This window comes from Sinocyclocheilus anshuiensis, unplaced genomic scaffold (assembly GCF_001515605.1).
Source record: "Sinocyclocheilus anshuiensis isolate Anshui unplaced genomic scaffold, SAMN03320099.WGS_v1.1 scaffold522, whole genome shotgun sequence".
Classification (NCBI taxonomy): Eukaryota; Metazoa; Chordata; class Actinopteri; order Cypriniformes; family Cyprinidae; genus Sinocyclocheilus; species Sinocyclocheilus anshuiensis.
This window is the reverse complement of record NW_015544185.1, coordinates 1,145,472-1,156,510: the sequence shown is the minus strand read 5'-3', so window position 1 is coordinate 1,156,510 and position 11,039 is coordinate 1,145,472. Positions and strand designations below refer to the sequence as shown.

The 11,039-nt window shown below is 37.2% G+C and overlaps 1 protein-coding gene across 1 annotated transcript in view; it reads right to left on the bottom strand.

Moving 5' to 3' along the window:
- Positions 1-9,891, bottom strand: part of LOC107696395 (guanine nucleotide-binding protein G(I)/G(S)/G(T) subunit beta-1-like) — a 17,071-nt gene extending 7,180 nt beyond the window's left edge. Inside the window, exon 1 of the mRNA XM_016496707.1 lies at positions 9,527-9,891. The gene's annotated coding sequence lies outside the window, so the exon portion shown is untranslated. The remainder of the gene's footprint in view (positions 1-9,526) is intronic.
- Positions 9,892-11,039: the final 1,148 nt, after the last annotated feature.

Here is an 11,039-nt window from a genome sequence, read left to right as displayed (position 1 = left end):
TTTCCCGGAGAAGTGTCACCTCTCTCGGCGTCTGTTCTGTGCAGTGAGCGGCAGAGAAGCAGCGCCTTCAGTTGGCCGCACCGCAGCCAACTCGTCAATAAAGGAGTACAAAACAGCGTTTCCAAGCACCTGTCGCTCATTGATTGTTTGGAATTATAAATATGAGCGTAGTTCGTCTGTTAATATCACGTGCACGTTTTTGTTTGTTGTTTGTTTTAGTTTGTTACTAGTGCGCTGCATGAGACAAAAAAGTAATATAGCCAAAACAACCGCATAGAAAATACCTTCATGTACCGTGAAACCGGTATAATTTTGAAAAATACCGTGATATAAATTTTTGGTCATACCGTTTTTTTTTCTAATTGTTTAAGCAACTTTATTAATTATATATGGGTTATAAACATTATTTTAATCAAAGATAGTCATGTTATTTTATTACGCTTTGAAGAAATGTGCGTAATATTTTGCTCGATGCACCCTCTTGTGGCCTCAGGAGAGAAGACTTCATGACTTAACTGACCACGACATTGCATGCACGTAGTTTATTTCATGCTTTGATATGAAAGGATACAGGCTACAGCGTGCGCCGATATGAAAGGATACAGGCTACAGCGCACGCCGGCGTCTTTGTGCGTGCAATTGAAGAGCACGCGCTGCGAGCACTGTACCGTTTCCGCACTCGTTTGGCTCGCACCTGGCGCTGAAGTTAAGTGGAGCGCGCGTCGTTCTGCAACTGAATAAATGCACTTCTAGTCAAGAGAAAAAGTGACAGAAGCAGCAGTTGAGAGTGGGGTGGCCAACCCTAGCCCCGCCCCTGCGTTAATTGTGTTAAATATTTTTAACGCGTTAAACTGAAAAAATTCAAATCGCCTGTGTTAACTATTCATGGTTCTATTCAACTATTCAAAGTTCTGCGAAAATTTATCAATTTTGACACCACTAAAAAAAACGAATTTTAAAATGTAATTATCTTCCTTTGAAATCACAGCACAGAAAAGCTTAAAATGAAAAAAGGCCCTGAAAACAAAAGCAGAAAAAGATTTATAATTTTATTAGAAAACAGCATAGAAGTAAAAGCTAAAAATTTACTCAAATACTAAAAAAAATATATATAAAAACTCCGATATTAACAGCTTCCAATATTGACCTAATCATGCTAATGCAGATCACCTTTAAAAAGTAAAACAAAAATAAACCGCTGATGACCATTTATGAACTATTTATAACTATTTTTTCATTGAAAACAAAGAATGGAAATAATATGCCTGGATATAACAGGCTTACAGTATCAGGTTAATCAGGATGATGCTGATCATTTAAAAAGGAAGATATAGCAAATATTGGCCGATACTGATATTGTCATCAATATACACAAACATGATGTAGTTCTGTGTTACAAAGCCACATCATGAGCAAGGTTCACCTCTTATTGTCTGCTAAAATTAAACTTCATTATGCATAAATACTGAATATTCTGTGCCAAAGCAGGGCTCCAGACTGCGACCAAATGGTCACATTTTGCGACCATTTTTTCTGCTGGTGCGACTAATTTTTGGGAGCGGTCGCACTGGCGTGACCACCGCATTGTCCAACTCATAAGCGCTGCCATTTCTGTTACATTTGAGAAACATCAAACGGCAAACGAAACAAAAGCGAAACTAAACCGCGCTACGTTTCAGCTGCGCGTACTGTTTATCAGCTCGGACCGCGATGCAAACAAACTTGCCCAAGCTCAGAACAGCTTTACTCTGCGACTAATTTTTGTGAGCGGTCGCACTGGCGCGACCACCGCGTTGTCCAACTCATAAGCGCTGCCATTTCTGTTACATTTGAGAAACATCAAACGGCAAACGAAATGAAAGCGAAACTAAACAGCTACTCGTTTGAGCTGCGCAGCGTGGACCATTTATCAGCTCGGACCGCGACGCAAACAAACTTGCCCGAGCTCAAAACAGCTTTACTCAGGAGCCAAAGTTGAGATCGCGACACTGTTACTGCACAGATGCAACAGTGCTGCGAGATCCAGTGAGAAGCGTTTGAATTCGCCGCAAAATGAATAAGGTTGCTGCGAGATCTAGAGAATTCTCTGTTATAAACTGATCAAACAGCGCTGACATAGAAAACCAGAAGTAGTAACGCTAACTGTAACCATGGTTTTGTGAAAGAAAGAGTTGGATGTCATTACATTATTCATTTCAGGGTTTGTATAACTTTGAGAGAGAAATTCAAGCACTTTTCAATGACTTTCAAGCATTTAACAACTATTTCCAGCACTTTAAAGCTCTAAAATTATCCAGTTTGAATGTTATTTTTAATGGGATGACCAAAATATACTTATGGTCAACAAGCACTTATGTAAAATAAAAAAAATACATCAAATCACAATTATAACCAGTAGATGGCAGCAGATGAGCATTTATTGGCTTATCAGTCATTCATTTCTGCTTTTTCTTTATATTTTGACATTATAAAATCACTATTATAAAATATCAAATAATCAAGAAATCAGATTTTGTCAGAATTTTACACTTTTTTTGTGCATGAAGTAAGAAAAGTCACAAAGTGCCTTGAAAAACAAACTTTTCTTCAATTTGCTACTAAATCACACAATCACTGCAGTTGGTCAGTTCCATATACTAGAAGAATAATGGTACATTTAATAAGAGTGAAATGTATAAATTTTCTATATACATTTTAGATTTTGCACCCGTTACTGTTGTTAATAAAAGTAAATTTTGTATGCATCTTAACTCAAGCTTAGTGTTTCTGTCAAATCTGTATAAACAATAAATAAAAGAAAAATAAACAAGAAATTAACATGTAATATTATTAGTAACTGCACTTATTAATGCAAAATAATAGTAATTTTCTGATTAAATTATCTATATTTTAATACTCCCACACACCACTCCCAGCGTTACCAAACCTGCTCCTGGCGCCACCATCTGTAGAACATAGTGGCGCTTGTGCCACTGCTCTCAAATGTTACTCTGGAGCCCTGCAAAGAATATTATACCAGATATATACCAGAGTATAAGATAGCACAAAGCAAAGTCGAATAGTTGAATGCAGTAAGGCATCAACATGTGTTAGCAGAGCTCAATCTCACCCTCTCAACAAACACTTGATCAGAGTCAGCTGACTGCAGGACAAAAAGAGAGCTGTAAGAAATGGCCTAAAGGTGCCATAGACTGCGTATTTGCAGGTCACTTTAGGGCAAATCTTTCTTAGATCCTTTTAGAAAACATTTATTTCACCAAAACCTTTGTAAATGATCCAAACACGCTAAAAGTGTTTTACTTGACAACGCACATCGCCGCTGCTCTCCAAACAGAACTTTATTCTGTCAACAAATTACTTCAACTGTTAGAGGATGATGCAGCTTATTAGGCATTAACAGAAGAAAAATAAAATGCATATCGCTAAAGCTGGATCATAGGAAAGACAGTAACCAGCACTATCACTATCCAAGCCTCTAATCCTAAAAGCTAAAATCCATGTACAGTAAATCTGTAATCCCTCTCAGTGTCACTCATGGAAAAACAGCTGGCCAGAGCTGGGCTTGCAGTCTAAGAATTTGTGGGACAGTTTTAAGAGCTTGCACTCTGAATTTAACCAATTACTGAACGTTTATTACTTGTCTTAATTAGGGATGTAACGATTCACTCAACTCACGTTTCGATTCACGATTTTTTTTAACAAAATGAGATTTAAAGGGGTCATATGATGTTGCTAAAAAGAACATTATTTTGTGTATTTGGTGTAATGAAATGTGTTTATGCGGTTTAAGGTAAAAAAAAAAACATTATTTTCCACATACTGTACATTATTGTTTCTCCTCTATGCCCCGCCTTTCTGAAACACGTCGATTTTTTACAAAGCTCATCGGTCTGAAAAGCGAGGTGTGCTCTGATTGGCCAGCTATCCGGTGTGTTGTGATTGGCCGAATACCTCAAGCGAGTGGCGGAAATGTTACACCCCTTACCATACTGTGATGCCCTGTCCGGCTGGAGCGACGAGACAAAAACATTAAAACCCATTATAAACGAGGCATTTGTTGCATCCAGTGGGGACATAATTACGGATTATAATGACTGATAAATGACTTACTGTCTTTTTACGCGTTGCGTTGTATCGCGCCGCGTAAACAAAGCAATGTCTCTGCATGTGTGATCAGAGAAATGACAAACAACAAGTGCTACTCTACACTGCTCAAAACTCGCGTTTGAATCGTCAGTGCAAATTCTTTAAATATAAAAAACGTACTTACAGTCTGTGAGTCAGAACAGCCGGCATTGTAGTCTACTCTACCAGGATCAGGAAACAGTCCTCCATAAAATGTGCTGCACACATCTGAATATTTGGGTTGAACTGTTCTGGAACAGTGTTGTAAATAGGGTAAACGTACCTATTAAGCTCACCAAAATCTACATTGAGACATTTTTAGTGCACAAGATATTGGTTTCAGTACAAAAAGTTATGTTAAAATAAAAGATTAATCTCTCACACAAAAATATATAATTTTATTTTAAATGACAAAAACATTTCAATTAAGATATACATCATTAAATGCAAAAAGTCCAGCTGTGCTTAATGGATACATGTTTGTACCCTTTAAGCACACCCCTATTCCCATTAAGCTCACATCATGTTTTATTTAAAATTCTTGTTTATTTTAAACAACCTTTTTAAAGAAAAATTGAAAAAAAATTTTTTTGGAATGTACAAAGTCAATCACAAAAAAAAAAACAGAACACAAATCAAGCAACAAGGCATTCAATTTGATCGGTTATATAATGAAGTATCATTTAAGCACATTGCAACATCTAGACTAGTCCATGTTCAGCTAAGTAACACAAATTCAAAAATCAAATAAAACAAACCAATAAAACATTTCATTCACGGGATGAACACAGAAACTAGCCTCATTATGAAGCCTCTTATTAAATGGATGTCAACTTTTCTATAGTCTCTTAAGGCTGGAATACACTACACAATTTTTGCCCTGATTTTCCACAGATTTACAGTCTGGAGAAGTTCACAGTAGTTGCCAAATGTCAGAGCCAGTCTGCAGATTTGAGTTGACAGATTCCACAGAAAAGCCATTAACTTAACTTAAAGTGACAACCATCAGTTTATATTTAAAGTTTGTTTATGAAGTATTTACATAGACGTTCAACGTGGAAGACCTTAAAGAGAGCACACTGAGCTTAATGGGAGCAGAAATAATTTAATAAATTTCACGTAATATTTATTAAAATGACAAGATTTTGCAAAATAAATAATCTAGGTCATGTATTAAGTTTATACATATTTTATTATGAAAAAACTGCTATTAACAATATCTATGAAATTATACTTTGTCTTATTGATGTCACACTGAAGCTGTGTGATTTTCACAGTAGAGTACCCTTTAAGCTCACCTTAAAATAATATGAAATCTTTAAAAAAATACTGCAGTATAGTAGACCAGCAATAAACTGTTCATTTTTAATATTATGGATGTAAAAGTACTAGCCAGTAATGCCTGTGAAGTAATATATTAGCGTAGCACACAATCTTATACAGCTAGTCAGCTAACTGTGTTCTGTAGCATCTGCGCTATGTTGCTAAACTATCTTTTGGATCTAACCGTAATTATTACCCACATCCAAGTTCCAGGTTATAATCTTCAAAAGTCTAAAAATTAATCTCTTAATTTTACAATAAGTAGTGAAACTTACCCAAAACAACCACTGCATTTTATTCATAATCCAAACAAAGATGCTGCATACATGCAACATGAGCAGTTTTTAATCTAAATTACATTGTATAATTTCGAAATTTGAAGCAAAAACAGAATGGTTTGACTTCAGTTTTGTGAAACTATGCATAAAAAATATCAGCATGAAACAAACAGCAGAGCTGAATGAGACGCAGATTCACTCTCTGCCAGCAGGTGGCGCTTAAAGCGTTTCCTTGGTTTCCGCTGTAAACAAAGCAGCGCTGCACTTATGAACATTAATAGGCATTATACAGAGGCAAGAGGAAAATAAAAGACAGTAAGTTCCCCTCAGACATACATTCATATAAACTCCTGCCCCTAATTGAATCACGATTTGTTTAGCATCTCAACCGCTTTGAATCGTCACATATTTAAATCGATTTTCAACCGGCTCGCGGTTAATCGTTACATCCCTAGTCTTAATGAATTCTACATATATTTTAGGCAGAAAAGATGACAAATGAAGTTGCTTCAGATCCACATCACAGGAATCACCTTTAAGGAAAACTTTAAAAATGCTTCAAAACAGAATTAGGAGCAAGATATATAGTGATTTTATATGAACAATCTCAACATCTGAATGACTGCATGACAAATGTGTGTCAACATGAAAATAAAAAAAGGATATTCAGAAACTTCATTATCTGAACAGAAATCAATTTTGCCATCACAGCCCTCCCCTTCTCCGCTTCTAAGGCATCCAATGGGAATCAAACTGTTGCTTTTTAAGTTACTCACAATTACAAAAATAAATTACAAAAAGTGAGTGTATTCTAGGACTGGGTTTTCAAATTCAAATTTCACGATTCGATTCGATTCTCATTCACAAGCTTGTGATTCGATTCAATATCGATTACTTTGGATATATATATCAGGTACAGTACATGCCAAATTTTCAAGGGAAAAAAAATCTCTCAACAAATGCTGTAAAATATACACGAGAGTCAGTTGGTACTACATTACTATAATATTGATGGTTAAAATTTACTGATTTGTTAAAATTACACTTAATTAAGTTTTTTAAAATAATAAAGTTACAATTACATAATATTTCTACTTCAATTCGTTTTTTGAAATATAGGCCTAAACAATGGTGGCTGTCATAAAAACTTGATGGATTTATTCAAACAAACATTGTAGAACAATAAATATTTATAATGAATATATTATATGGTGCATATATTTAGCAAAATGACCCTCTCTGCAGTTTATTTTTCTATCTGACTAATGAGTTTATGGTCACAAATGTTTTTTTCTGAGGTAAATGCGTTTACAAGCCGTTATATTGACGTCTTTGCGAGGCTGAAACACTGATTGAGCGATTACATGAGATTGAGACACGGATTGTAAAGTTGTACTCTTGCTTTTAACTTACCTTCGGATGTTTAGTCATGTTTATTTTGTGTTGAAGCTGGCATTAATGTGGAGGAGATGATCAGTTCACGTGCGCCTCGCTCCAGCATCTGTTGATCTGAGGCGCTACAGTGATCTGTCACTCCACATTAAACAGCGCCAAAACTGCATTTATTGTTTGAATACTGCAATACAATGGAAAGAATTTGAAATCTGAGACTTTGTTTCATATTAAAAGTACCAAAGCACAATGCTGATTGCGATATATTGGATGGGAAGTGCCCTTTAAAGTTCCGTCCATTAACTGAAAACAGGCTAGACCAATCGATTCATGGGATTTAAGAATCGATATCATTCCGTAAAAATGAGAATCAATTAATATCGAGATATTGATATTTTTTTACCCAGCCCTAGTGTATTCAAAATCAAAATTGTCAAGCAAACAATGCAGATCACACATAACCCATTCAGAAGGATTTCCAACATGTAAATGCCTATAGATTACAAGTAATGCATTAGAAAATATAACATTAAATTAAAAATGAACATTGAATATAATAAATACGACAAATGTATATCAACTTGAACTGAATATGATGAATACAAGGGAACTTTCACAACTACAAAAATCAATATTTGCAGTGCAGCACACATTTTGCTTTCGTTTTAAATTAATAAACCTTATAAATTCGCATTAACTAAACAACCCATGCTATCGAAGCACATGCACATGAAGTCCAGAGCACTGAATAGCACGAGTTAAAAACAAAAACGCTTTTCATTTGTGAACGATTACGTCCCAGCGCACTCGAAATACTATTCGATAGGCGATTATTTCACAATTCATTTCGCGTAAAATGATAGACGTGCAGCTTTAGTGCACTAGACGCATGAAGAGCATTTATTCCCAAAATGCATCAACTTTTGCATCGGAATATTTACCAGGGCTCGTTTTTAAAACAAATCGCCGTGTTTACAGCGGAACGGTGCATTTCCTCGCCGTTTCAGCGGGTTAAAGCAACGGCATGCTGATATGAGTGCGGAGAGGGAAGCCGGAGAGAGACTGCGGACGCCATCTTGTTCTTGGGCCCCACATTGAAGAATTCATTGATTCCGTTTATTTATTCATGAACGGTGTTCCTTTATCTAAATGCCAGCGAAGAGAAAGGCAAACTCGATCGGTAGGGGAAAAAAGGAGGGGGCGCAACATATTTATACCATAGCCTATATTTCCCCGACCAATCCCTTAATAGTGACCTCAATACTGAGCTGCTCGCCCGTTCTTAAAATATTCCAGCAGCGATAATAAGGCCATCAGGCTCCATTCATTCCGCGTATCTGAAGAGCCGCAGCGCTTTTTGCTGCATTACTGTGATAAATGTTGGCCGGGTCGCAGGAGAAAACACATTTAGCATGGCTTTACCGTCAACAAAAGCAGTTTAGGGAGGATCGTAGTGGAGCATCACTGAGATGTCGGGAAGGGAGGCAGTGTACCTTCGTACCTGACCAGCAAGGCCTTTTAAAAAGAGACTTAGGATTAGTTAAGGAAATCCAATTAGGTTGTTTTAAAGTCTAGTTAAAAGCAGCAGTGCACACTTAATGCAATAAAGACAAACACTTACACGCCAAGTCGCTTAAATGCACACTGGGATTCATGTTAAGCCATCTGGACTCACATAATAAATCCATTTGCACGCAAGTTAAATATATAAATAAAACACGCACACACTAGAATTGCTGGTAATATTCAGCCAGATGGTGCAGATTGTAAAACACGATCGGGTGAAGAAATAAATGACTAATCTTTATTTACCGACTGCAATTCGATCAATATTCACATCCAGTACACGGCAATGTCTCGACCAGCCCTTGGCGAGCAAAAATCCTCGATTCTGTAACACAGAGGAAGGCCTAGCTGGGTTGAAAAGCCTAATATTTTGCCAGCAGAAGCTCCAGTAATTAGCCAGTTAGCTTACAGATCAGCCTCTCAACCAAAACCCTTACCACCCTTGCCCAAAATCAACCTTTGATGCTTTTAAAATGCCCCTAAGCACCACATGACCGATTTCTCACAATCCTCGATCGGTTTAATTTCTGAGGTAAGTTAACGTTAACGCCGTTTTTAGATGCTAGCAAGCGGACTCACGCTATAATAACGAATTGAGCGATTAAATGCACTCAAAATCCATATTAGAAGAGCATTAACGTAAATAACTGTTTAAAATGACTGTTTTTGGTCAATTTGCCTGGCATTGTTGTCTATGTAAATCGGTCGGCTAGCCGCTACCTGCGCCTCACCCCACCCCCCTTCATTCTCTATGGTGACCAGCATTTTATCCAACAAATTCGTCCGTTTTAAACGAAACAACCAGTTCCACACACTTGAAATAAGCATATAGTGTCCCATACCTGTTCTCAGTCGTAAATGGCCTTTGTTTATATGGCATTGACCGAAAAAAACGATAGTGTGGCTGTCAAATCCACGCATCAACGAACAAGACGAGCTAGCTCGCTAACTAGCAGCGGGAGAAGTACCGAGTCCACTTCCACAGCGACAAAACTCGCTCCAGCGGGCGGGAAATGAGCCTGTTTGAGGGGGATCTCAACTGCGATGAAAAACTGCAGTCATAAATGTCCGGTTGCAGACTTTGGTCAACTAATAAGTCCGTCGGTGGCCACTTCCCGTTGCCTTCCTTGAAGGAGCACTTCTCTCCAGCTCAGTTCACCTCTCATCCGGCCATCAGACGGAGATGGGCGCGGTAACCCTGCAGTCTGCTCTGGGAAACCCCACGCCGCAGCGAGCGAGAAGAGCGGCGCTCTTACACAGGAATGGAATTGACAGAAACATTTCCAAGCCAATTTAGCAACATTAGTACACAGCTGCACAGCGTCTTTCTAAGGTTATTTACATCGAATGTTTGTCATTATACAACAGATTATAACGTAAACTTATAAATTACACTTGAGCAAAGACTTGTAAGGAAGAAGACTGTGGCTAGATGTCACACTTTTTTACTCCAGAAAATATTTTTCTGTGAGTTTATCTACATTTATAGGCACACAACTTAAAGACATGAATATAAAAGGCAATTGAACATTTACACCCTTAACAGATGTTGGCCTTTTGTGACAACATGCCCCAATAGCTATGCATGTTCTTATACTACGGGAGCCTGCCATTAAAAAGGTTTAAATCTACCTCGATTATATAGTTGACTCTCTGAATGTATTCAAGTAGGGTTTTGAACGATGTGTTTGAAACCAGTATTTGACATGTGACAACTAGCCCCATTCTCCTCATATAACAACAAAAACAACAACAAAAGAGAAAACCAAATTGAAACTAAACTTCTAATAGTGGAGGAAAAGCTTTAATTTTGTTTGTTTGTTTTTCAGTGCAATAAAGTGATGCTCCTAATGGGAGGTATAGTAGTGCCATGGTCCATTTTAGTACTTGTTAGTGTTAAACATGATATTAACATGTCCAGTGAGTCATGCAGTACGTTGGTATTCATTTGTTAGTTTGTTGACCATCGCTGACCAAGGTTTTTGCATTGTATTTCAAGGCACTTCAAATAATACCTTGGTATTATGTTCCCAAAACAAATAATACCAGAGCATTTGAACACCTCTTTTAGTGTTGAAACCAGGAATTGCGGGAACTTCAAGCAATTATGTGATGCTTTTGAGAAGTATTTTCACCAACCTTATAGTGACAATGAGAGGAGCTTTGGTAAAATTATCCAGAACTTCTTTTTAGTTCACTAGATTTCGGGCCCTGAGTCATTAATGTTTCACAGTGACATGGCGTCATGAATATCTACAACATGAAACAAATGTTCTGCTTCCCTTTTCAGCTGACATTACAACACTTATTTTTCATCCTTCCTCTCAAACCACCTGTCATATAGAGATGATTAAA